Source organism: Monodon monoceros, unplaced genomic scaffold (assembly GCF_005190385.1).
Source record: "Monodon monoceros isolate NGI ecotype Baffin Bay Population unplaced genomic scaffold, NGI_Narwhal_1 Super_Scaffold_15, whole genome shotgun sequence".
In the NCBI taxonomy this organism is placed as follows: domain Eukaryota; kingdom Metazoa; phylum Chordata; class Mammalia; order Artiodactyla; family Monodontidae; genus Monodon; species Monodon monoceros.
Window position 1 is genome coordinate 78,029,508 of NW_021703771.1, and position 7,062 is coordinate 78,036,569.

The window sequence follows — 7,062 nt, forward strand, 5'->3', positions numbered from 1 at the left end:
GGAGCTCCCAGCACCAGACCCCCTCCTGATCAGACCCTCACCCTCTGTCCGTAGCACCCCTCTGAAGAGGCGCTTGTCACCCTTGCCTCCCAACACAGAGCATAGTGCCTGCCTCCCCTCAGGACAGCCTTCAAACCGGTTCACGAAACAATGATGCTTGTCTCCTGAAACCCAGTTACGACAATAAATGAAAGGAAAGCGGGGTGGGCGCTCAGAGTCCTGGTTCCCTCCCCCTCTCCCTGGAAAAGGATGAGCAGGTTTTCTTATTTAGTGGAAAGGAGAGCAGAGTGGGAACAAGCAGATGGAAAGTGCAGTCCTAGTCTTGGTCTCCCTCTCTGGCCCTCGCCCCTGCCCCCCACTGCCAGCCAAGAGGAGGAGCGAGTCCTTTCTCTGCAGGGGGAATCCCTGCCCCGTCCCTCCCCATCCTCCCCCCAAACCACAGCAGGAAGTCCTGAATTCCCTCCCCCTGCCTTCCTTGGTGGCACACCACCACGTGTCCCCTTGGTGTGGGAGACGCCCCAACCCAGGGAGGGAAAGATTCTGGAGCTCTGTTGCCCTCAGCATCCATTCTACTGTACTTTGGGACCACAGCCAAACAGCCCCACCTCTACTCTCCATTCAGTGTATTTCAACTGTTGTTTTTGCCAGCTCTTCCCTTTTAATTTCCAGACGAGTGTGTTTTCTTGCTCAAGCTCCAGCTTTCACCCAAAAGTGAAGCCGTGTTGCCTGGTGCAGTGGAGTTAGCTGGTGTTTTGCCCATGTTTTCTGTGTTGGACTCTGGTACATTTCACAGTCTTTTCCCGTTGGCTCACCACACACGGCCCCCAGACACCCTGTGGTCTTACATGTAGTAACACCACGGTACTGTACGCTTAGAAATGGTTAAGATGGTAAAATTTCTGTTCTATGTTTTTTTACCACAATTTTTAAAATATAAAAAGTTTTTCAAGTAAAAACAAAAAAACCCTGTGTTCAGAAATCTCCATGGTCACCTTCATGGTAGCAGAGCGTAATTTTCAATGGACAACTCAATGAATTGTCTCTATGTATTATAGGTTGAATTGTATCCCCCCCCCCAAAAAAAATATATGTTCAAGTCCTGGAACCTCTGAATGAGATCTTATTTGGAAATAGGGTCACTGCAGATGTAATTAGTTAAGAAGAGGTCATACTGAAGTAGGGTCGGCCCCCCCCCCCACTCCAATATGAGCGGTGTCCTTGTTGGAACAGGAGACACAGAGACACACACAGGGAAGAAGGTCATGTGAAGATGGAGGGAGAGACTGGAGGATGCATATGCCAGCCCAGGAGCACCAAGAATTGTCAGCAACCACCAGAAACCTGGAAGAGGCAAGGGAGGATTTTATCTTAGATCCTTCAGAGAGACCCTGTCCCTGCCAACACCTTGACTTTGGACTTCTAGCCTCCAGAACCGTGAGAGAATAAATGTCTGTTGTTTTTCAGTCCCCCAGTTTGTGGTACTTTGTTATCACAGCCCTAGGAAACTAATACACCATGTACCTAACCTTAGAATCATTGGGAATTTGCTTCGATGTTGCACAAAACTTAACTTCTGCACCCTGCATGGTCCCTTCTCACATGAGCACAAATGCAGTATCTGTGCAGTAGTGATTCTTCATGTTCTCAGAAGGGTTGCCTACACCTCTCTGACAACACCTTAGGTTCTCTTTTTTTTGTTCAACACAAGCCTAGATCCTTTGGCTTTTCCACATGACCAAGTTCCCCTAGTCCCTGAATCATTTCCATTGCTTTTGCTTTACGTTCTCCTTCACTACAATATCCTTTTTACACCAAACTGATAAGAATTGAAAATGATATTCTAAATGAGACTCTGCTAGTCCTTTTACATAATGGTAGGATAATTCCCTCTGACTCAAATTCAGTACACTCTCTTCACACCTCTGAAAGCTGTTGGTACATTTTTATACTGCTTTATCATTGTGATTTCAACAACTAGCTATTGTCACATAGGAACCACAGGCTGCTGGAGGTTTAAAGGTTATAACCCGTTTACTGTTTGCCTCTCACTGCATCATTGTCTGAAATCACACACTAATGGCATGCATTTAATATGCACTCCACTCAATATTACAAATTTTCCATAGTAATTAGGTCAGGTACATAAAGGGGAAGCCCCTTCCACCTCAAGGTTACAGCAGGAATGAAAACTAACATTTATTGAACACCAACTATTAGACACTTTACATACATGATCTCCACACCCCATGAGCTAGATGTTATCATTTTGATTATTTCCATTTTATATATAAATACTCTGAGCGGGAAGATAACTCGACCCAAAGCCACTTCCCACGCTCTAGAGTCAGCCCTTCTCTTAAGCTTCGCTAAACCATAAGCTTCTAAAGATCATAAATGGTGTTTATTTTATCTACCCATTGCTATGTGATGTTGAGCAAATCACTGACCCTTTCTGGGCTTCAGAATTGCCATCTGTAAAATGAGGGGTTAGAGGAGGCGACCTCATAGCTTCCATGGAACTTTCACCTTGATTAGCTCTAAAGCAGGAGTCCCGGAGGTGAGTCCATCCCTTTGTGCCTTTGCTTCCTACTTTATGTGCACTGTGTTCATCGTGCTTAGCACAGAATACTTTCAATTTCATATTTATTTCTTTTCATTTCAGTTTTTTAGATCTCTTGGTTTTCCCCAGAGTGAAGGACATACAAGAAGGCTCACTCTGCCTCTCTGTCAAATTCCCATGCGGGTGGGGCCAAAGAACACTTACACTGCTGTGTCAGCGACAGGAGCACACTGCAGAGGGGCCATTGGTCCAGTTCCTGCAGCTCAGCTAGTCACCCCTGACCATGCACAGCAGTTACCTTGGCAACCATTGCACTGTGCTCCATGGAGGCCACGGGTCACAACTGCAGATGCCGCCACCAGCAGACCCACGCCTTTCTCCCCTCCTCAGCATGCCCTGACTCAGCATCAGTGGCCATGCATCCCGGCCACATGCCGCCAAAAGCAATCAGTTAGATTGAGTCCAAAAGTCAGAGCAAGCGGGGAGGTTCTCTCCCTGTATGTCCACCACACCCAGAATTAGCATTGCACAGAGGGTGGATACCCCTTTCGTGTGACGGAAAAGAACCCATCAGATGCTCCTCAGCATAGCGCATGGCAAACATCTCTGCGCCAAAGAGAACATTAGAAAAATGTCAAAGTTAGGTGAATTAAGAATTATCCTCTTTGCAGTTTGAAGATATGGGTCTAAGCTCTGCAGACCCCACCAGTGCCTTTAATATGTATTTAAATTACATGGAGTTCTTGTTAAAATGCAGATTCTCGTTCAGAGGTCTGGGATATGGGGCCTGAGAATCTGAAGGTTTTACAGCCTCTCAGGTGACGTTGACGCCGCCGCTCCATGGATCACATTTTGAGTAGCAAAGCCTTAAATCACACCAGCTCCTACATTACACAAAGTTGACCCTTCCCGATCACTGCCATTTATCATTTCAATAAGGAATCAGAGCAAATATTAGCTGGTTCAGAGCACACATTTCTACAGGGCAGAGACTACATCTGCTTGGAATAAAGATAATAGCTACAATTTATTGAGAGCTTGCTCTTTGCCAGCACACACACACACACACACACACACACACACACACACACACCACACAACAGCCTTTGCAATATAGTTGTTACTTAATTAAAATTTTAAAGTGAGGGAACTGAGGCTCAGACCTGTTCTGTGACTTACCCAAAGTCACGCTGTAGGCAAGTAGTCAAGCCAGGACTCAAACCCACCTGTCTTTCTGCAAACCCGTATGCTTCCTCTCACCACGCTTATACCTCTGCTTGGCCCCACCGCCCCAGGCAGCACACAGAAGGGCTTAGCACATGCCACTGCTTCCCAAAAGCATTGATCTCGCCAGGAGTTTCTGGGTCCCTGAAAGCCACTGCTTCAGGATTGGTCACTAACAAAACCCCAAACAGGAAAATCCCCATATTCACCTCTGGTCAGCCCCACAGCTATCATCTCAGGGATTTGGGTTTTCATTCACTGAACAACGATTTATTAAGTGCTTCCCACATACAAATCACTTGGAGATTAGGAGAAGCAAAAGATAAAGACTCTGGCCTCTTCCTTCTAGCTCCCATGCCTGATTTTTCATCTCTTCTCTGAGTCTCCAGCAGGATCAGAGTTTTTGCCCTGGTCTAGGTCCACACTCTGCCTGTCTTGTCATCAGCCGGGAAGGCTTGCTATCGGAACCAAACTTCAAAGGTGACACTAATGGAGACAGATATTCCGGGGCTGGCATGGTGGGGTAATGAGGGTCCACAGCAGGCTGATCTGAACTGCGACAGAAAGGCCAGTCTCTGGAGTCAGACATCTGGCTCAAAGTTTAACTCCAGCACTTACTAGAAGGGTGGCATAGAAAAACGATTTAACCTCTATCAGAATCAGGGTCTGTTTTTTTCGTTTTTTTGTTTTTTTCTATTTTCCTCTGAATGGGATTATTAGCACCCATGTCAAAGGCCGATTGTACGACCATGCCAGTTTCACAGGGCCAGGCACATGATGGGTACTCAGTGAGGACTGGTTTCCTTCTTTCTGCCCTTAAACTGGTCAAGGTGTGAAAATGAGAACTTCAGGGTGAAATCCAAGAGTAGAAGAAAAGGAGCTAATAGCAGGACAGAGCTGGGGGCAGAAATTATATCTGGTGCTCTGTATGAGAGCAAACAGACCTGATCAGAAAAGGTTGGAAGGAGGGACAGCAGACAGGCAGATGGCAATCACAGGACCAGGGCCACGCTTGACAACCAGAAAGAAAAAGGAGCCAAAGGCTGAGCCAGCCCCGTTCAACAACAGGGACTCTTCCTGGGAAGCACGTTGTACCAAGGAGCTTGTTGGAACATTTTTCCTCCCTCGCTCTGTCCCTTCCTTCTGTCCCTCCTTCCTTCCTCTCACCATTTACACACACACATGATCTTCTTAAAAAATGCCCACCTGGTGTGCTGCCTCTTGATCTTAAAGGGCATGTCAAGGGCATATAGGACTCTTATTGGGTCCCTAACTCCTCCTTAAGGTCTTCAGATGTATTTCCCAGTGTGCAGTCTTTACCCTTCAGTTCTAGGACATTGTCGAATTTGTATTCCCCATGCTCACTTATATAGTACACATGCATAAAAATACATTTTATCTCAGGCAAATGGGTTTCACCAAAATAAACACGGGAAGAGCAAGGGATTTTTCTTCCTCTACGTGTTCAGAAAAAGGCAGATTCTGCTGGATGGCCACCAAACCTGTTTCCTCTCTGCCATTTCCCCAGGCTCCAAATTCTGGATGATGGAATGTGTAGATAGAAGCCACAGATGCCAATTCAGGCCTGGCTCATAAAAGCATCCCGCACAATCCTGTCTTCAGTTCCGAATGAGGTCAAGGTGGCCTGGAGCCAGGAGATGGCAGAGCCACAGAGAGGAAGCACTCTGGGTCCCTGCTGTGAGGCCTGGGGTAGCCACCTGACCCACAGCAGACTGGGACACAGACAAGAAATAAACCTCTATAAGGTTAAACCCTGACAGGAGGGAGTGTCTGTTATAGTGACTAGTGTGACATTCTTCCTAAATCAGCAATGTGAGCTCTCGACTAATGTTTGCCATCAACTAGTGTCAGCCTGGCCAGCCTCAGTCCCGCTCAGCTGCAGTTGCTAAAGACCTTCCGTCTTCATGGAAGTACAGGCCCACATGATTTATTTCTAACTAAGCAGCCAGGCCTTCCGCAGGTTCAGGACATATTCTACCGGATTTATTGTTCAGACACTGAGAAGTGACTGACAGTCAGGATGATTCCTTGTCTCCTTGCCCCAGCCAGTCCCAAATGTCTCTGCTTCCTCACTGAGCTGCCCCCTTATATCCCAACATTGAGTTCCACGGTGCAACAACCAACCTGGGCGTTCCAGCAAGTCTCTGCCTACGGATTAGGACTATGGAGGCAGAGGAGGAAAGGAGGGGAATGGCACTGGAAGGTAGACTCAATCCTTCGTGTATTGCTAAGCTTTACAATGTATTTTCATTTGGTTTTGTGGAACAATCTGGTATCTAAGACAGATCTTCTACCACTCTCTTGCTCTATCACAGATCTCTGATTCTACATTCCAGTCTTTTCCAGCGTTACTCAAGAGCAAGAAATCTCAAACCTTAATGTGTGTGCAAATTTCATGGGAATCTCTGTAATATGAAGACTTTGATTCCAGGGGTCTAGGGGGGACCTCAGGTTCCGCATTTCTAACAAGCTCCTAGGTGATGCTGACGTGGCTGATCTACAAGCTGCAGTTTAAGTAACAAAGCTTAAAAGGGAACACAGGACTGATGAAGTGAGTGGATTACACTCCTGAATTCCATCTCGTGCATCTCTGCCTATGACCTCAAGTAAAGGGAATTTCACCTGTTTACATATGATGGGCTTCTTGTGAATCCACTCCACATGGGGGCTTCCACTTCTGTTTTTCTGTACTGATAGGTCACAGTTTGGTACCTAATGTTGCCACACCCAATGACAAGCACCCAAGAAGTTTTCTCGGCCATCTATATGATGGTAATAATAGGTCAGAGATGAGAAGGAGGGTCACTTTCCAGAATCATGGCAGAGAGAATCTGTATTTCTCTATCAGGAGCCCCAGAGCCATTTCTGAGACACAGAATTTTCAAATCATGTTCCTGGAATGGAGCTTGGAGGCCATCTTAGGAATCATCTAGTCCTGTAGTTTTTGGACTTTATTTTAGTTGTAGAATCCTTTCTTCCAATGCAAGCATGTGTACATAGAGTTCAAAATAAAAGGAAATAAAAAGTAGGAAGTCTCAGGTGGAAGAAAGATGAGGCTTTCAGACTCTGAGCCCCTTTGACAGAAATTAAAGGACTTGCCCATGTCTTGCATCTCTCAGGTGGCAGCAGCAGGATGAGGATGCCTTAGTTTCCACTAGCCCCACTCACTCGGGGCAGTTTGCAGAGAAGTGGGGTAGTGGAGTGAGAACACAGGCTTGTGTTCAGGTAGATCTGGATGCGAATCATGACTTTACCAC